General features: G+C 32.4%; 2 protein-coding genes across 4 annotated transcripts in view; one reads left to right on the top strand and one right to left on the bottom strand.

Annotated features, from left to right (window-relative positions):
- Window positions 1-9,192, bottom strand: part of Axo (axotactin) — a 45,891-nt gene extending 36,699 nt beyond the window's left edge. Inside the window, exon 1 of the mRNA XM_072897555.1 lies at window positions 8,742-9,192. The gene's annotated coding sequence lies outside the window, so the exon portion shown is untranslated. The remainder of the gene's footprint in view (window positions 1-8,741) is intronic.
- The window catches only part of Rhogef64c (Rho guanine nucleotide exchange factor at 64C), a 112,002-nt gene that overhangs the window by 37,336 nt on the left and 52,921 nt on the right, over window positions 1-21,745 (top strand). The window contains exon 1 of one of the 3 annotated variants that reach the window (XM_072897564.1): window positions 4,256-4,698. The exons of 1 other annotated variant lie outside the window; for it this stretch is intronic. The gene's annotated coding sequence lies outside the window, so the exon portion shown is untranslated. Of the gene's footprint in view, window positions 1-4,255; window positions 4,699-9,800; window positions 10,754-21,745 lie in introns of those variants that run through there. One more of the 3 variants, XM_072897565.1, reaches the window with a different exon arrangement.

Raw genomic sequence — 21,745 nt, 5'->3', positions numbered from 1 at the left:
ATTTATTTCATTTTGAAAGTCGTCAGGTTTGATGTTGTGACCTTATATTATTTTATGAAAATGTCGAAAATATTAATTATAATAATTATACTATAAATTACATTGCACAATTATAGTATTATTACAAGTTCGTACTTGTAATAACTATGTATGGATAATATATCAGTTTGTAATATCATTCATATTAAATAATATCGTATAGTATCATATGATATCGCAATTATAAGTTAATTAGATTTTAATTGATATGGGAGAATTATCTGACATCATCTAAAAATTAAACATTTTTATATCTATTGATATAATAATAATTACGAACAAATGTAGATGATTGAAGCGTAATATATACATAGAAAAATCAAGAATACGGTGCAATCTAGATATTTATATCTAGATTATAAATACTTGACAATAGTTGCATTGTTACTAGCCCGAGTAGATTTTAACGCGAGGTCGTCGCCTCCCTAGGTCGTAGCTAGTGAAATCTTCGGATCGAAAGCGATTATGTTTATGCGAAGAATGGAAATTAAAAAAAAAGAAAAGCATGAGAAGTATGCTCACTTACTGTCGCCGCCGTTATCTCGCGTCGCAGATCATGTCGCTGTAATACAGTAACTTTCAAATAATATATCGCGCGCACCTAACACTGTGTCACACTTCTCCTCGAGGTGACACAAAAACGGGTAGTTAAGGCAATTTAATATTAACAACATTAATATTTTTCTTATCTGAGAAATCCATTTTTCTTTTTACTTACGTGAAACAGATTCTTTTTGTGTCCTGCCTACGTTTCTTGCTTTCTATTAACTGCTTCCAGCTAAGAATGAATTTATCTATTTTATCGTGTGAACACTGAAGAGTATTTCAACTACCCAGCACAGTTTTACTTGTCTTTGCACGAGAGACTTATTTTCTTGTTGCGAATACGAAACAAGTTCTTTTCGTGTGAATTACTTTTCCCATTTTTTCGATAATTTTCTTTTTAAGAAAGTACGTGGAAATATATTTTCTATTGTGCGAATGTTAGAAAGTGTAGTTTGTCGAGCTCTTGTTAATTAGTATTTGCGTTCAATGAAAATTCAAAGGATATCACTTCAAAGAGTTGTTTGTTACTTTGACGATTTTCTTCGTTAGAAATACATGCTTTCCTTTTTTACAAGTTTGAGCGACGTCTTCCTCTCACTGGTCTCATCATTGCCATTCCCCTAGTTCCTAGTTATTGAGGCTTTCGTTAAAAAGCGGGTAATTCATGCATAGAACTGCGTTTATCAACGTGCAGATCTAACAGAGAAATCCAGGATAACGATGACCGCGAGGCTACAAATTAATCGATATCAAGCCGGTCATTGCGCGAGCTTTTGTGAAATCGTCGCATGAATTTTGTCCAAGTCGCTCAAATTAGCAATCGAATTCAATCTTCATAAAATAGAGAATATATATCGTCTTCTCAGCGACTTAAGCATTTCACAACATTTCTTCTTTTATTTCGAAATCTAGGAAAGAAACTATACGGTTCACACTTTTCTTCACCTAGATCATTCACGTTTATAATATTCTTTTATGTAATTTTCAGGCGTCGTATCATTTTGTTACAATTTGAACATGCTTCAACTTTATTCAACAGTTTGCATTTTCGATATTTTGTTTTTTTTATTTTATTTATTTGACCATTAATACGGTACTCGGTATTTTTATACTACGTAATGATTGAAACATTCGAAACTAGAATCAGCTCGTTTCGCTCGTGCTCTTGCATCACCTGCCCAAGAGCGCAACGTATCCTGAATACCCGAGCAATTGACGACGTACTCGAGAAGGGGTCGTCCTCTCGTTCCCCTTGGGCAGCTGTATGCCTCCACCTCTTCCTTCTTCTCCTGTCGCTTCCTCTCCTTTTCCTCCTTCTCCTCCTCTTCTTACCTTTATACGATGACTCAAGTCCACTGACCGAGACTCGCCAATGCCGCCGTGTGTTATAAAGTTGAAGAAAAAGTCTCGATCGTAAAATCCGTCTCACGCTTCCGCACATTGCGATAGCTTTGCTATTCGACATTTTAAACTCGCCGGCTGCGACGGGAAATTTTTAATTCAATGCAAATAAGCGCAACATGGTGTTTTATAATTGACACTGGTCGCATAGATACCGTGAATTGATGCAAGATGAATGAAAGAAGAAACACATATTTGCGTGTAAAATTTTTTTTCATTTCTCTTCACATCTTTTAATGATACAATTGACAAGTATTTAGAAGGTTGTAACACATATTGAAGTTAATTGTTATTTTTGGCACCTTCTAACTGTGCAGGTGGGTCAGCGTATTTTCGATAAGTTCATTAATATGTAAAAGTGTTTTAAAAAATCTGAAAAAATGTATATATCTTCTTTGAACATTCTAAATAAAGACTAAAATAATAAATTTGAAAAATAATTTACTTAAATATATTATTTTATGATTATTTGTTTTCGAGAAATTGACGCTGTTGGAAAAATCACAGACAAAAATGATCCATCAGTACGGAATAAAGGTTAATAATATATTCAACGAAAACACACTCTTATAATCTTTAAAAATATACATATACAAAAAAAAGAATTACATTCCAAACAAGAAATAATTCAAAAATTACTCGAGTATTATTTGAAAAGAGAATGGTAACTTGGATTCCTTTCTCTCATCTTTAATTTTACGCTTAGCTGATATTATTATTATAATTTCGACAAAAATCATACAATCCCTCTGTCGCAATTCGCGACAGTATGTTAACGAAGCTCGAGTACATGTCGCGCGCGGAGGCTGCCATAATAAAGGGTAATCAAGGTGCAGGAGGAATGCCGAGGCGTCTGTACGCAATGATTATGATCCGAGGAGAGCCGCGTCTATCTAATGTCATATCGCGATGAGGGATAAAGCGGCAACGGAATAAGTAAGGGGGCAAGAACGCGTAATAACGCGCGAGCGAAGCAGGGGAACCCGCGTATATATTTGTGCTGTGTACGAGCGAGTGGTGTGAGGGGACGAGCGGATAGAAAATATGGCCATGATATTTACAAACTCGGCCTCCGCGTGAAAGTGTTCGCTCTTCGCTTTGTGTCCCGCTCGAAAGAAACGTTCGCGAACGATCCCATGTAACGGGTGTCGCGCACGATCGATCTAGGCGATGGGAGGAGGGTACGGAAATATAATTTGGAGCGAGCCTCTCATGTGATAAGCGGATTTAGAGTTGTATATTATATGCAATAGCTTTTTGAAAAGCAAACTCTTTGTTCATTAATGCTTTTGTCCATTTGTCTCTCGAGGTTTTTATTATATCGCGTCGTGTGTCTCAAAATATTTTATACTTTCCTATTTTTATATATATATATGTATATATATATCTTATACTGTTAGTGTATTTATAAATCAAAGGATATACAATTTTTGTCTCTTAGGTTTATGTAAAGTTATTGAATTTACGCAACTGAATAACTTGAGTAAATTGTAAAGAAAAATTTATATAGTTTTTAATAACAGCAAGAAAGATAACTTTGTCCTTATAATTTGAATATCGTATATCTGACTTTACCTACCATTTTAATAAAATATAAATATATATGCTTCTTCGTACATTTTGTAGACATATCTCGCTTTATAGATTTTCTAATATGCAATGATTTAAATTTTAATATAAAACGCTTAACGTTATAACGCATTTGATACACTACCTACTTTGAAAAGACAACAGATTTCAATTTCACGTCAGATTTCAATCTTGAGTTAGATATACGGATCATAATGAAAGTCTTTGTCTAGGTGAAATGATAAGCATCGAAGTATGCCAGTGCTTTATTATCTACGCTCAAGGTTACGGAGCAAATGTTAACAATTGAATTTTTTTTCCTCGCACCCGAGGATTTGAAATCCAAATTCGCCTTGTGGTCTCGAAATCGGAGCACGCCGATTGGTCGAATCCGCGAGAAGAACGGATGGTTCATACAATGAGGTTGATTCGGGACCGTGCGACTGACGAACGTGAAGAATTTGGCTGGCGGAAACGTTAAGGCCGATAGCGCGCGGACCATCATCGAGGAGAGTTTACGTTCCTCCGCGGTGGCACCTCGCGAGAAAGAAGAAGAAGGGCATCGCGGACGCGGAGAGAAGGGGCCCGCGACGGGCCCCTTTCTCGCGCGCGTCCAGGCGCTCGCCGTGGAATGGTAAAAAAGAGAGGAGGCCCCGTGACGTCACGAGACTCGAGCGGCGATGCCGCTAGCCTCTCACTTGGTCGCCGACGTTCGGCCCGTTCGGTTCGTCGCGTTCGTCGGCTCCATCCGCTTCATCTCTCTCTCTTTTTCTCTCTCTCTCTCTCTCTCTCTCTCTCTCTCTCTCTTTTTCTCTTCGTCGCGATCTCTTGACTTTTCGAGCGCTTTGGAGAAACGAGAAAAACGGAAGAAAGGAAAACGAGGAAAAAAGGTACAGACAGTTCCGGCGCGACGGTCATATTCGGACGCGAAAGGAAGTGTTCAACGGGAACGACAATTGTGCGATTGCGCGATGACACGAGTACACGGAGATCGCGAATACGGTTAGTCCTCGATGTAAACCGCGAGTTCCGCTTCGCGCCGCGTTGCGTCTTTTGGTGGTGAAGAGTTTTGTATTTTCGTTTTGATTGAGTGCTATGACACCCTGGATACGATACCGGATGGATTAAGCCGCTGGTCACGGGGTAAGTGACTTTTACCTTGCCGCGTAACTTTAGATTTGCGAATCGTTGCTTTTCGCGATTGTAGAACATATCACAGTTTTGTAAGAAGTTCGTTGTCCTCGGACTTTTGAGTACGCGTTTCTTTTTGGAACGCTGATTGATTCGTTGAAGATTTTGCAGAAAGAATTAATATTTTAAATATTTAAAAATTAAACGTTTTAAATATTTTTATCATAAATTATAAATATTTTTTTAGATACTTATAATTAGATAATTAAAAGATATTTAGAAGGAAATTTTAAGTACTTGAAATATTTTTTATAATGCGTGCAATATTATATTATAAATCTCTAATATTATTTTTTAAGTTATTATTGTACATTAAAAAATCTACAAAGTGAGATACATCTACGAAATATATATATATATATAGAAAAATATGTTTATATTATTAAAATTTTAAAGTCAACATACTATTTAAATTGTAAAGATAAAGTTTTTTTCTGCTATTGCTATTATATTTTTCAAGATATTAAATTTTATAAAAATTAAAAGTATATGAAATTTTTCTTTTGTAATTTGAGTTATTCGATTATTAACATATAAATTTGATAAAAAACTAATAAAATTTAAAAAAAATTATATATTGTAAATTTATTATAATTCGGTGAAAATTATACATAAACTAGTGGTTTTATTTGGAAGTGAAAATTTACTTTCTAAGAAATTATGTTATTAAGTTAAATGTTGATCACTTAAAGAAATATTTTAGTAAGATTTTGTTATTAATTTTCATAACTTTTCATTAATTCTCATAATTGTTAGCATTTTTATCAACATTTTAAATTTCATTGCAATAATAGTGTCAGTAGACTAACAAGGGGATCATTAGAACGGATTTTGATGAGCGTTATTGTAGAAAGGATATCCCTGTGTGTATGAAAATAAATATTATCATAGTGATATTATAAACTAAATTTTTTAATTCTATAATATAGAAAAATGAGACGAAATACAGAATAAAGAAAATCTTTATATTTTATTCAAATTATTACATATTTTAAAATAGAAGGTTTATCACTCGAACATACTGCAGGATAATACTTATCTCCTAACGGGACATATAAAAATAAGAAAAAATATGAAATCCTAGAACACCAAGTGCATAAAAAAATATATATATTTTTTTTTATATGTCTAGGATTTTGTTTTTATAATTAACATATATATAGAATATATAGCAAACCGGGAGCGTACAAAAGTCATGAACGTTAACTACTGCGCCACAACTCAAAACTTGTTTGTATGTTCTGATTATATGACTTATTAATTTTATTTTAATTTAATTTTAATTTTATTTAATTTTAATTTAATTTTATTGGAAACTAATACCCGTTGCTCCATTACCCTTATGTACAGGGGAGACCTCTCTACAATATATGTAATACTCATCGCAATCCGTTCTTAACAGGTCTAATGGATCCCTTGTAAGGTAAATTACCACTTATCAACTTATAATTTATTCAAAACAATATTAACGTTTCTTGTACTTGTTCTAATTATGAAATCTTACGGGATTCAAAGATATTAATGGAAAAACGATGAAAGTACATATTATATCACGCTTGAAGTACTCTGGACGAAATAATTTTCGAACCTTTGGCGTGAACTTTCTTGGCAAAAGTGATATAATAGTAGAATCATCATCTGCAGGTGATGGAACCTCTCGCAAGTAATAGAACTATTATCCTTGATTATCCCAATCTCCGATTAATAGGATGCCCATCATTCGAGCGTTCAATTATTCGAACTGTATTTTTCCCGTAATCTTTTTTAATGTTAAGTAACGGTATCGTGTTTTATATCGCTTAAAGTAAATTAATTGTATTACGAATGATGCTTCATTTTAAAAATAACAATAGAACCTCTTTTGTAAATACAATATCTACAACGGATCGTCAAAGTCGAGGAAGATGTTATGCCATAAGTGAATTATATACCAGTTCGGTTAATTAAAGCTACTTCACAAGTTCTTAATGCCCGTTTCTGTCATTCGACAGAATCTCTCCAAGACAAGCATTTAAATAGCAGTACTCGTTATTTGCACAACATTCTTCGTGCTGGAGAAACGTGACCATCTGTTCCGTGTTATACAGCGTGTTCCAAAAAGTTGTACATATTAATAACGAGATGCGAGATGAAGCAAGACCTTATTTTACGTATAATTTCTAGTCGCATGAAGTTTTGCTACGAAAATTTTAAACATATTGTTTAACGATGAAATTGACATTAATTAAAGCTTGTTACAGAAGATTTTTTAGTAATTAAATGAAATTAAAAATATTTGAAATAATTGAATATTTTGTAAAAATTAGTATCCAATTAAAAAAAATTACATTGGGACATCTTGTATAGGATAGTGAATTATTTTTGCCGTTATGTCGATCTTAAAGGCGTTTAACGGTCTATAACAAAATCCAACTTCCGTGGATACAGATTTAATATAATTGTGTCTTAAAGAAACTAGAACAGAGGTTTTCAGCAATAACATTGCGAGTGTAACTTTTTTTTAAACAATCATTTTAAAACCTGCGATGAGAAAGCAATGAAACTTTTTGATTGAGTTTGGTAAATGAACTCGCAAATAAACTTTAACACAGTCATTACATTTGTGGGTCATTATTTTTCTGCAAGAGATATCGATTTTTATCGCCGACTCATCCGGTTTCCGTTCCTCCTTGTTATGGTTCGTAGCGTGTGACATTACTTTGTCATAAATTTATGAAAATGTACAAAGATACTTTTTTTTAACTTCTCTGTTGTTTTAATTTTCGCATTCCAATTGATATTTCTGAAGTCTCTAATATCACAAAAATTGCAGCAATATTGTTTTTTTTTCATTTTCTCTCTTTTTTCAAATCTTACATCGTAACATGAATTTTACGTTTTTTGATATAGAATAAATCTAAGCGACATTTAGTTTTTCTGAATACGTAAATTGATTTTTTCTAAAAGGCAAAGAAAAAACATTCAGATTTTTAAGGTGGATATTACAGGTTAAATATTAATAAAAATTTTATGAATTTTAAAACATTAGCAACTTTCAATTAACGTAGACAAACTGTTGCCGAAAATATTTTTTTCTCTATTCGATTGCGAAAAATTGACATAGCGAATTTACATAATTTATTAAAGACTATATTAATTTATTATTCTTCTTATAATTTTTATTTTAATCCTTAATTAATCGCATTTTTAATCTCAATTAATTGTATATAAGAATTAAACGTACTTAATAATTTCGATACGTACAACTGCTATGTATTCTATTACGTATACACGAGAAGTTGTGATTTTCTGAAAAATCATGCGAGGGGATTGACCTTTCAAGGTGGGTTGCGTGAGACGAATATACGCATATGTAAGTCTGAAATAAATCGTACATTTGCTAGCTTCGAGATACATATATATGTATATCAAATACGGGCGTGTACCTGTCCTGCCTCTGTCATCTCGAAACCGAAATGACGAGAAACGCGGAATTGTCGAGTAAAGAAACATAATTGAAAACGTTTGGCCATTTATTGCGGTAAATAATCGCCGATCCGTGTTAGTCGGTGGCATCGCGAGAACATTTATGTAAGCCTCGCACTCTCAAAGAGCGCGAATGCCCGCGGGATACTCCGCAAATATCTCACAATCGCAAGTAGTTAACAGGCCGCTCTCACAGCAGGCAGATATAGCATCCAGTATATCCAGTTCTAATAAAATATCCTATACTTCTCTCTGTCATCATGCGGACTTAACCGAGATTCGTGATACCATTTTTTTTTTTTTTTTTTTTTTTTTACGAGCAGTTAGCATTATATGCTAAAAGCAAGAATTACTATTGCATTTCTCAAGATATCTTGATAAAAAAAAATTAATTTAATAAGGATAGGACTCTGTTTAGCTCGACATTTTAACCGGATGCATAAAATGATAAATCTTTTTACTATCGTAGGAAGATAAGGTAATTAAATTTATAAATAATATAAATAATAAATGACATATAAATTACTCACCAGTTGCTGCTCCGTTATCACCCGATGCCTCTTCCTTCGTGTTGGGATTTTTCTTTTTCTCTTGTCCATTTTGCTGTTTTCTTCGTGGCACTCACACAGCATTCGCGAAAGTGCATTCACGATATCGCGCGTGCACTAATCAGCAAAATACTACAATCATGTGGCACTTAGCATGACATTTTCAACGTAATCGCACACGACGCGAATCTTATTATATTACGATGGGAAAATACATTGCGGAAGCTACGATCACACAAAATTATGATTCGTTAAGCGTCCGAAAGTCGCGCGACTAAATTCATCTCTTCTGTCGTAACAACGTTGCTAATAAATAATATGCTCTTTTGGCACGATTATTATCTTGTATTATAATATAACTGCGAATAAATAGTATTGGATTACGAGTTTAAAATTCCGCAGAATATCCGAATATATTTACTTGCGCGATAGATTTCGGTCACAATTAAATCATAAAGTACCAACACAAATTTCACAAAATATGTTTGATAATTTATTAAACAATGAATATATCACGCTTTTCCGACCCTTGATTCAGCGATTCGTGTATCATTTTGCGCTGTCAATCCGAGTATAATAATATACCAAAATGGGCGAAAAATTGAAAGCACGACGCAAGATGTTCGACTCCAAACATATTTACAGATGTAATATACATATGTATATATTGTTCATAAAGAATTAGATTAAAACAATAATTGCTCATTAAAATTATAATTCTCCATCGTTTCGATTCTTATTTTAAATGAATATAAAAGTACTTGCTGCGAAATAGTCATCAACGAGTCGTCACAGGAATTAATTAATCGCGCAGATTGATAATCCGTTCGATAGGGAATGATCGCGTTTGGTATCTCGTAATAGTACTTGTCGCGCTCGTATCTCGAGAGATAATGTGATGATACACGGAGTCTCTCTCTCTCTCTCTCTCTCTCTCTCGCTCCAGTTACGTCGCGTGAGTGACAAGGTCATGTAAATAATTGCGTGATAAAAGGTGCGAAAAGCGGCAAGAAGCGTGTGAAAATTCATTTGTTATCGCCACGAAATATTCAACATTCCACAAAATCAGATTAGAAAATATATTACATTCTGTGGATTTTTAAATTGAATAAGTTGTATCACGGCTTTTCATTACTTACTTATTGTTATTTGCGAGAGTAAATATAGATTACGATGCGAGACGTTTTATATGTCGCGTTATCTTTTAAGAAAAGTACCGCATTTGATTTTTCGCTCTACGATTATTATAATTCAAGATTGTCAGCCTGCGCGACTGATTTCCAAAATTCCTTCTTCCTTCAAGGACGAGTATACGCGTACTAACATTCATATTAATGTCACAAAGACCTATTTTTCTCTCTGCGTGTCGATCCTTTTCCCCCACTTGCTGCCTATTGTAGTGGTGGGGATTCGTCCTACTACATCGCATACCTATGTCAAATACTTCAACAAGGTCACGTCGCTATTCCTTACAGTTGTTAATAAATAGTCGATGGAACACGACTTGATATAATAACGCCTAGTTTTTTGATCATTCGCGAGATTCGCGCAGGCAAGTAGCCCTCGACGCGAGACATTTTACATATCATTACGTTCCGAAAGATATTGAAACACACTATTACTTGCGCTACGAGTATTATAATTAAAGATTATCAGCTTGCGCGATTGATTTCATTCTCGCGACAAACAACATAGGATATCGTAGAATGGCTCGTAGAAACACAACGAAATAAAGGATCATAGCTTTGTGATCGTAGCATTGTTTCCCCATTGAAGTACATATAATAAAATTCACGTCGTGTGCGATCAACTTTGAGAGTGACGTGCAAAGTATCGTGCGATCGTAAATAACCGTATTTTCGCTAGTGAGTATTGTGTGAGTGCCATAAAGAAGCAGCGAAGTTATGAACAAGAGAGAAGAAAACGACTAGGAGGCTCTCGGAGAGGCATCGAATGACAATGGAACTATGTATGTGTGTATTTGTATATGTGTGGTGAGTAGTTTATAAATTATTTATTATTTGTTGCTTATGAATTTAATTACTTAGTATTTATATATATATATATATATATATATATATACTAATAATTTATTTTACGTCGTTATATAATATAATGTATGTAAAATATTTCATATTTTTTGGCTTTGAAATATAATTACAATACTTGTAATAAAATATTTATAATATAACATTGATATTTTTCAAGGTAATGGATTTTGCGAATATCAGATTTATAAGAGAAAAATATACTAGAAAAAACGAAAAGATAGAGATCTTTTTTGACGATTATGAAATGTTTAATTTGTAATGTATTAATAGACATAGCAGTGAAACATATTTTCTACTATTTGTTCTTATAAATTATTTGACATATTTAAATTTATTCTTTACTTCTCTACAGTTATATAAAAAAAATGATATAAATAAATATATTTTATAGATCTACATTATTTTGAAATAAATTACGACAGATTAAATATTATATAAATTATAAACTTTCGTATATTTTAGTATTTTATTAAACAACAAAAAATTAATTACAAAATAATTGAAATTTATATACATATATGTATACACGCTCTTTGAATTGTATGGAGCTCTTAGGCTTTTTAAGAAACATGATCGTATACAATTTACAAAGACAGAATATATAAAATCGATAATGAGATGCGGCTGTTTTTAATATTTAATGAATATAATTATCTTAGCTGGAAAGAAATTTTTTTTTAAGTGTGAGTTTATTGATATTACTTTAATTTCAATATTAATTTAAAAAATTGCTTCAAGTTGTAGAGATAAATTGCTTTCAGAGAGTACAAAGTTCATGTTATTTTCATGCGCATATATTCTTTGCTCAAACAATATGGTAATGTGTTAAAATAATAATTTGATTTTCTTGAGCGTTTCCATCAAATTTGTTTTATATGATAATAAGGCATTTTACATTTTAACTGCGATATTCGTACGGTAAACGACTTTTATATAATACATAAAAACTATTATAGATTTTATACAATTATCAATTAGTAAAAAAGATGGAAATACATAATAATTGAAATTAAAACATATTCTTCTGATTTATTATTTATTGATCAGAATTTAAAATAATAATACGAATTAACAATAAGACAGTATACGGCATTCAAAATTAAAGAGTTAAATTTATATTCTTAACGACAAATACTGCTTTACAATAAATAATATAACGTCATAAATGAAAAAAAAAAAAAACAATATTTCTCTCTGTACACAAATTAACATAAGAAAAACGAGAATGATATTTATTATGCACATTAATTACGTAAGTTTTAATGCTTTAATTTTGAATGGAATTTAATATTTACTTGCAAATTGGAGGTACTCGTGTTTTTTACGAATTCGCAGTCGAGCACGAATTATTACGTTACAGTTAGGGGTGAATAGGGCAACTGACAGCAGGTATGCAATTTAAAATGTTTCGTCAAGAAGGAGTCATTTTCTCAGCCGATTGCGAGCAAAACAGCCGATCAGAACGAATTGTCGTCGATCGATCGCGTTGGCAGAACGGACTCGCATGACTGACAAAGATTATACACCGCGGCGGTTGTTCCGTTTTTATTTATTGGATCGGAACGCTTCGATGGAGTTCGATCGATCGCGCACGAAAACAGGAATAAAAAGGAGTGTCGATCGATTTGCATTGAGATCTCTTTTTTTTCTTTTTTTTTTTTTTGTAGAGCGCGTGAACGATTTATTACCGCGCGGCGGACGTTCATTAGACACATCTTTCTCCTTGTCTTCGAGCGAAGCTCATTAGTGCACGAGTAGGCACGTGATACTCAGTTCTTTTGCGACTAGACTAGATAGCGATTAATAAACGATGTTGGATTACGCAGCAGATTATTGGATTAATAAGCGTCCGTTGACCGGACTTATGGCTTCACGCAGCTTGATTTCTCCTTGAAGGCGTCAGAATGAGCAGTTACTTACCGGCTACAAAATCTTACATCTCGTACTATTTATATTAACTCAATGTATGTTAATTTATTATCCGAAAAAGTAATTTATATAATAATACATAACTACAGTTAAATATTAAATAAAAATATCATTAGGAGTTTGTTAACGCGACGTTTTATATCAACATAAATTGAAATTTGATGTATATAATCAAATATACATATAAGAATAACTTTTAAAAAAAGAAGTTTTGCAATCTTGTTAATGATACAGTCTTTGTTTAACTTGGAGTCGATATAATTTGCAAAAATTTTGAAATATATACTTTAGCTAAATTTTGTAATAATTAATAAAAACTTAGAAAAATATATGTATAAATTTTTTTTTATTTTTCAAAGAAATCACTGAAAGCAATTAAATTAAAGTTATATTATATTCTTCGTTTAATTTTACGTGGACTTTTCTTTATCAGAATTTTAATTTGAGACTTATTTGTGAAGATGTACATATACAATGTCGAGAATTAGAAAGTTGCATTGAATGGTAATCTCTTTTGACATTTTCATTCAGGAAAAATCAATTCCGAATTGACAATGCAGTATATACTGTATATATCTTATAACTTTATCCTGTTTCATACGTTGAGTATTGATCCGGATTACAATTCAGTATTTTTGTTATGACTATGAATACATTTGCGAATATTTTATCGGGAATAACATCGAGTGCCTCACGTTTCTGTGAAAGTCAACCGGATCTCGTTAGTAATTCGTGTTTTGCGCCCGCGACGTGATGTATCGTTCTGGATTATCACTGACTGTTGGAGAATGCATAATATACTAGTATGGTATCATTCGTAGAGAGCCCTTCGTTCTATATGTTAATACATGCATGAATAAACTAGGGAGGAAAAGAGTAGATACTATTTAAACATCAGATATACGTTTGTTCTAAGTTTGCTTTGCTTGAATGTTTCGTATGCAACGTATAGATACGCAGATAGTATTTATAGCTGTTGTTGGTAATCAATGAAAATAATCCTGGCTTAGTAATGATGTCAATTTATAATGCGCGATCGTGCTTTTATATTCACTAATACGCATATCGACGAAGAAGCTGCGGTTACTATCGAGATGCAAATTCGAGTCTTTATTCCTGTTGTAAAAAATTTCCGCGTTTGAATGTCATCATTTATTATGGATAAAATACATTAACATTAATTTATCAGTTAGAACCTAATTGCCCTGTTAAAATCAAACTACTGTGATTCGTTTGCGTAATTTAATTAAAGAAATTTTTAATTTTGAAATTTAATATAAACCATTAATTTTCAATTCAATATTTATGCTGATTTTATCAATAATTTTTAAATTTATTTTATATAATTTTTAATTTAAAATTAAGTGCGAATCAAATTATTAATGATATCGAAACATACGAACGTTATGATAAAAAATATTACTTATGCAGACAAGTTGAAAACCGATCCGTCTTCCGTTGTATAATCTGTCACGAACAACCACGAGTTGCATCTTGTCGTTTTTCCTCGACTCTCTTCAGTTCTGACCGCAAAATAGAATCAAGAAGGAAATGATGCAGTTTAAATAAAAATTGTCGTGGAGAGAATCTTGCGAAATGAAAGACGTTGCGGCGGACAAGTAGAAAAGGATTTCTAGCAGGTACTATTATACTATTATACTACTGACAACTCTACCTCATTTGTTCATATCGCATTTGTCACGTGCACTGTCACGTGCTTTAATCGTAATCGAGCATGCGGTAGTATTTTCTTGATCTAACGGAAACTCCATTTTTTTTGTCATGAGATCTTCGTGTATTAATTCATCACGTTTTAATGTCTTTCGTTCCGCTTTGTTTAAAATGATATAGATTTTATTTTATTTTTTTTTTCTGGTAATTCAGTTATATATAAAATATATACAAAAAAGTGAGCTTTTTTTTTTTTTTTTTTTTTTTTTTGGAATTGTAAGTTTTGTAACGCGCAATTAAAGCATGTGAGAGAAACGAGAGTGATTTCTAACTGTCCATGTGCCATGTGTAGGTGAACTTTCATGAGGAGATGACAGTGTAGAGCGAAAACGAAAGCCTCTCCACGACGGCGCATTTACGAAAATTGCGATTTCTGGCAGTGACCGGCGCGGTTATTTCTCCGGGAGCGTAATATGTAATTATTACGACGTTTCACTCGCGTTTCGCCGTTGTATTCGTATCGGTGAAAACGCCGGTGGTCGGCCAGTAGTCCCGCCCTGGATCCGTAGTTTTCAAGTGCGACCAACTTTCGTATATGAATTTCAGTTATTTGATCCGATCGTGAATTGGAACGCTCGACCATGACGGCGCGAGGCGCCATTCGGTCCCCTTCGTATAATTTCTCCGGACGACCCTGTCCCCTAAATTACGCCGGTAGTTCTGAAAAATGGCACAGCTTGCGAGAATGCTTCCTCTTGATTATTATAGTCGTAACATAACCGTTTTATATATTTTTCACAATAAGATACTTTACAGTATAATTTAATCGTTATTTTTTATGACGACTTTGGGAGAGATTTTATTATTTTTAATATTATTTATTAAATGTGACTTTATTTATTAATCTATTTATGTGCTTGTTTAAAAAAAATGTTTTTGAATTTTGGACCTTTTAAATTACACATCTAAGATTATTAATACAATTTTTGTAGGATTACTTATATTTTGCATCAATTAATAATATTATGATATTTTCTTACAATAACAAAAGGGAGGAAGATGAGATATTTGCCTATCATTTTAAAAATCAATAGCCAATATGGGAATATACATATATATCTGTTAGTTTATTTTTTATTATATTTTTGTGAGCTCTTTATTTTTACACGTTCTGAACGCAGAGACGATTTTAGAATGCAACCTAACACGTAGGTGACGACGGTCGTTGAGGGCTGGCCAAGGTCTGATTTCAAGGTTATAACCAGGGTGACCTCTAGGGAGGCACGTAAATTCTTCTCGCGAGCGAAACGAGCCCGCGCAATCTCGGGCTATAAAAATTCGAAAGGAGCAATCCCACACACATTTTTTGGTGGTAGCGGCGTGTGCATCTCTGGATGCACTTTCGCGATCGAGGTTAAAACACTTTCGCCGCAGTCGAAATTAAGTTACACGCATGTGTGCGAGCCGCGCGAGCTGTGCGTCGGCATAATTAACACGATTGATTCTCCGAAGCCACCGGGAGCCGGTGAGAACAACGGTGGCGGAAGACAATTGTGAAAGCATCCCGGGAAGAGATTCCCTTCGATTGTCTTTCGTAGAAAGTAAACACGGGCCGAGAGAGAGAGAGAGAGAGAGGTAAGAGCGCGCGCTCGCGCTTTTCTCCAAATTCCCTCCTGTCGCTTTATCTCTCTTAGCATCTCGTGCACGCAGCCGCCGCAGTGTACTCGTACCGGAATTGGTAAATTAAAGTTCTGGTTTCACGCTCTGCTGGCTGCCCCAGCGTGATGGACAAGGCCTCTTTTGTCCGGGCCTCGCCGGGCCGAGGCTAAATTCGCGGACGGAAGCGAACTCGACAACCACCGCCGAAAATTGTGGTACCGCCGCTTGGCCGTTTCCGGATCCGACTTTCTCCGCCACGCACTCGCTCGAACCGGTAGATTCCTAACACTTTCGAAATGATGAATATATTTATGTGCTTTTCCACCTTTTCTACTGTTTAATTAGAGTTATTGTGAAGGTGTTTGACTCGAAATAATAATAATATTCATACAAGAGGTAGTAGAAACTTTTAAAACAAAAAACATTATTAAACAAATATTTTTTTAATAATAAAAATTTATTCGTATCTATTGTATGTATAATTTCGTAAATTCCTATCTATTGTATATATAATAAAACTTTCACTTTTTTATACACTTGATAATATAGCAAGTCTACTCCTTGATCATATAGCAAGTCTTTTATAGAATTCTTTTATTGGGATTCAGGGAATTTTTTCGAAAATTCTTTTTGTGATAATTTTGCTTTTTATCTTGTAAACAGTCAGCCGTGTATGTAAAACTGGCGTCTCATTTTGTGGAAACTCATTAATTGTTGAGAGTTTTGGCTTTATTTTTAATAAAGTGTTTTTCTACAATTCTTGATAAAATTAAACAAATAGTTCTGATTATTAAATAAAAAAAAATGGCTCGAGATAAACCGAGATGTCAAGTTTACTGCGTCAAGTTTTGCTTTGTTTGTTGACGATTTTTTAGCATTTCTCATCAGATTTTAAGAGCTTGAAAATTCTACAATAATTTTACAAAAAGTTTTATGCGTAAAAATTATTAAAATATTCTATTAGATAATTATATAAATTAGATTGCCCAAGACACTAGACGTAAATGAGATTCATGTTATACCGGCGTTTCGATACTTAATTTTTTTAACAAATATTTTAATAATTTTTATGCATGTCTAGAACTTTGTTCAGAAAGTATAAGTGATTACAGAATGACAAAAAAAATAACACGAAATCTCATTTAAAGTCGATAGAACATTCGAAATATGACCAGCATCTCATCTCACAATCAGTACTTGTGTGTTTGGTATCTCCTAATCTAATTTATTTAATAAATATTTTAATAATTTTGATGTATAGAATTTTCTCTCTCTCTCTCTCTCTCTCTCTAGAAATTAAAAGTAGGTAATTGTAGAATAACGGAGAATAATCATCAATTGACAGAATTATCGAAATATGATCAGCGTTTAATTTGGCAATTTAATTTGTTTAATTAATTTATTTAATTAATATTCTAATAATTTTTACGCATATAACTTTTTATATAAATGAAAAATTATCTTATGAAAATTATTCAGTTCTTTTTAAGTACATTTATAAATCTACAATTGAAACTTAAGAGGCTCTGTGTTTTTCCTTCGTACGAATGAAAAACATTAGAAAATATAATAAAAAATTTATCTTAAAGAAAGTTGTATTAAAAAGTTTTGAAGATATTCTTTTTACTTGGAATTTTAAACAAAACTAGAAAATTAGAGAATTTTTTTACAAGATTTGAGTAGATACCCTGTATAGGTTTCCATTAGATATTTTTTTTACGTTTGTCATTATTTTCTAAAATAAACTACGATGCCACGTATCAGAAATGCGCAAAGTAAATTAATATATGTAATTAATATAATATATAAAAATAAAAGATTAATTATAGTTGCTTTATTTATATGTTTTACAAAATTAAGTATTAACATATTGCAAAATTAAATATTTATTATCATTATAGATATAAAAAATATTGATCGGTTTTGCATGATTATGTTGATTAAAAATTTATAAGTTCAATGTCCCGTTCGTTCTGGTGAAGATACTGTCACCGTTATGTCTGAGTGTTTCTTATTTTCGTCATCTTCGAGGTAAATACATACGTACATACCATGAGTACGAGTTACCATGAGTATCAAGTTTGTGTAGTTGTTTTTTTTTTTTTTGAAGTCTTGTCACGAGGTTTTTTTCCTCTCTTTACCAAATTCTCTTTGCATTTGAATTTCTGTAGTCTCCTCTTTTCCTTTTTCTACGTTCATTCTCCGGTCTCGTATCATAAAAATGAAAATTTGTCGGACCGCGACACGAAACGAACGGCGAATGGCGATCGAAGCTTCAAAGCGCCGACGAAGAACAGGTTTCCAAAGACACGGAGATGCACTGACGTGCACCACGTCGCTATAACGCGACCATCAGTCACGAGAGGAACGTAGCCGGGAAAAGAGATAAAAAAAAAAAGTAGACGTTGCAAAAATCGGAATTTCTGACCACGCGAAACATTTTGCTGAGCTCGTTTCGCGCGCGACTGTGCTTTATCCTGTGCATTATCCCATTTTATCTTTCGTACGCACTTGCGACGTTCGACATTCAATGGATGCTATTAAGATGCATCTTTCGGACGAACGTCGTGTGCGGCAATTGAAAGATCCGACTTTGAATTTTCGTCTGCTTCAACGTTACAATAATTGCACGATGTCGAATGTTCAATCGATTTCTTGCATGATTACTTATCTCTCGAGTATTATTCTTTTATTCGCGATTTTTATTATGAATTACTGTAAGTTATCAGAAATGACCAAAGAAAATTAATATATGTAGTTAATATAATATGCAAAAATAAAAGATTAGTTGCTTTATTTATATATTTAAAAAAATTAAGTATTAACATATTGCAAAATTAAATATTTATTATCGTTCATATTTATTTCGAGGAACATAATAATATACATTAAATTAATAATTATAATTATAATTGTACAATACGATAAATATAAAACAAATTCCAATTTATATGCGGATTAACTGAATATAAATAATAAAGTTGATATAAAAAGATATGATATAATTTTTATCTATTGATAACCTATTCGGTATTTCGTTGACGTTAGAGATTTTGTAATAATTATTAATTTACTCGGGCATATCAAGTGTTTCTGTAATAAAACCGGATTGGAATCGAAACTTGATTATTTGCTTTTTTATTTCGAGTATGCGAAACAAATTTTTCAAAAGGAGAGGTATCGAAATGGTGTTTGTTAATAATAGTAGTAAAAGTTGTTTTTTGCAAAAGAATGAGGTAAAAACGGGAATCCTTATCGCCGTCGCTTTCTGATGTTCTGGATTTACTAGTTTGATGTACTATGTGAAACAGGAAACTACCTAGCGCATTTATCGCTTTATCTCCACAAGAAAGTTAAAACTAACAATTTCGAGAAAACGTACGATAAGAAAAAAGATAAACAGAAAATCGAAAAAGATAATTATTTTATATAATTTTTTAAAATAAAAAATATGCAATTTTTTAAATTTTATTTTTATTTCATTTTTTGACGTTTGTTACAAATTATATTACGTTTATTTACTTACATTTTTTTTTATTATTACATAATTTTTTTGTATAAAAAATTTATATGTTTCGCAAAATACAATATTATGATTTTTTTCTGATTTATTATTCAATTTTTTAAATGTAGCACTTGCAATAAATTCAGGATTAACGTTATTTTTGCGGCTATGTGCCAGTATGTGCCAGTTATCGTGGCATAACGAAGAATTGACATATATCGTTCATAGATATCGCGAGAATTTTCCGTTCCAGTTAAACACGGTCATCTGTGAATAGATATTAGATATGTGGCAGGAAGTAAAGAACACGAGATGAGCAAAACAATTAATAATCGAAGAAAAGGTATAGGTAGCAACGACGAAAATAACGAAAAAGAACAAATAAAGAAAATGAGACTTGGAAAGTTGGTCTCCGTTCTTTGAGCTAGCTGGTCGTTCGTCCGTACGAGCTGTGATCTAAAAACTTGTCGGCGCGAGGTTATTAACTGGCTTGCGATATAAAAACGAGGAGGAAGCCTTCTGAATTAATTTGACTCTGTCGCGCGGCCATGGGTTTGTGGTTTGCATTTATACGTCGTCTCTCTTGCGTAATCGGAATTTAAAACTATGATAGACCGTTTCGACAATTACGAGTAAATGCACTGAGTAATTTTTAGCCATTATTACTATTTCAGACTATTTGTATTTTATTATTATTTATTATTATTTCTTTTTACTTTTTTTGGTATTAATAAAGTTAATTCTTAATGCATGTTTCTTGAACTATATATGCAAAATTATAAATTTTTCATGTATATGATACATTATATATAACTAACATTGTGTGTGATTTAATATTGGATATATTTCGGCATATATTATAAATTAATTTTAATAATATGTTAATGTGGAGATTAAAAAAATTGCAGAAATATTCATAAACTTAATGTTAAAATTTTAAATCAGTTTTAAAATTAAATATTTAATATTTTCGGTATTTGCTTTAGAGATTTGATTTCGATGAAGATCACGTCCCGACATGGAGGAGTGACGAGGCACGGTTGCATAATACAAAACCTAGTAACCTTTTGTATCTCGATGCACCCCGACATGCACACATAATATATACCACTTCGCCACGTAATAATGGGCGCGCACGTTATTCTGTTAAGGTCACTTGTTCGATGGCACTCGACAAGTCACGATGAGCGTGTCTCGACGCATGACTGACATAATGAATCCTTTCTATCGATAAAGCACGTTTATCGTATTTATCCCTCGAGGAGCCTTCATATTTTTTTTGTATATTTTGATATATTAATTTTGCATATATATATATATATATATATATATATATATATATATATTTAAATAACGTATAAAAAAGGAAATTATTTAATTTTTAGTTGTATAAGTTTTATATTAAAAAGTGAATAATAAGTTAGTAAGTGAAAACATTTTGTATCTTGAAAAATGGAATTGAAAAAAAATCTTTATTGTGAAAATATTAAAAAAAATTTTTTTTTAATATATGCTTATGCAGATCCAATGCGCATATTCTAAATTTTATATTCATTATATACAAAAAAAAAATTGTTATTCTGTGATGTGTATGATTTTCTTAAGGTAATAAAAAAAGGAGATATATATAGTATTATTATAAATAATCAACTTACAGTTTGAGGTGCAATAAACTATAAATAATTGGAAATGTGCAATAGCGTTTTTTAAATAATAATCTAAATAATTTGCGTTTAACTCAGAAAACGAAACTTTTTCACTACTTTTAATTGGATGATAAACGTGCGAAGTTCACGGATTAGAAACGCTAAGCGGCCTTGATATTGAAAATAGATATTGTTTCAGACGCGTGATTATGTCCGAAGGAACGATTACGCCACTTTCGTAGAAATCCGTGCGAAAACGTTCCACCTCTTCTATACGAGAGGTAAATCGTTATTCATGACGATCGGCCGTGCCGTTAGCATGCCGCGAGAAAATGGAAACAGGTTACGAATATATCATCCGTTAATTCGCACTCCTGCCGATGTCGCGCCGAATCTCACGCCGCATATAAGCCTCACAAAAGTGCCACACTGTAGTGAGATCGTAATATGAACAGACAAAAAATCGAAAAAAATTTTCTCTCTACTTTCTTGAGGAATCTTGTGACATATAATTTTTTCTGATAT

This window comes from Anoplolepis gracilipes, chromosome 8 (genome assembly GCF_047496725.1).
Source record: "Anoplolepis gracilipes chromosome 8, ASM4749672v1, whole genome shotgun sequence".
Taxonomy (NCBI): domain Eukaryota; kingdom Metazoa; phylum Arthropoda; class Insecta; order Hymenoptera; family Formicidae; genus Anoplolepis; species Anoplolepis gracilipes.
The sequence above is the reverse complement of the archived record's forward strand: the minus strand, read 5'-3'. Positions and strand labels throughout refer to the sequence as shown.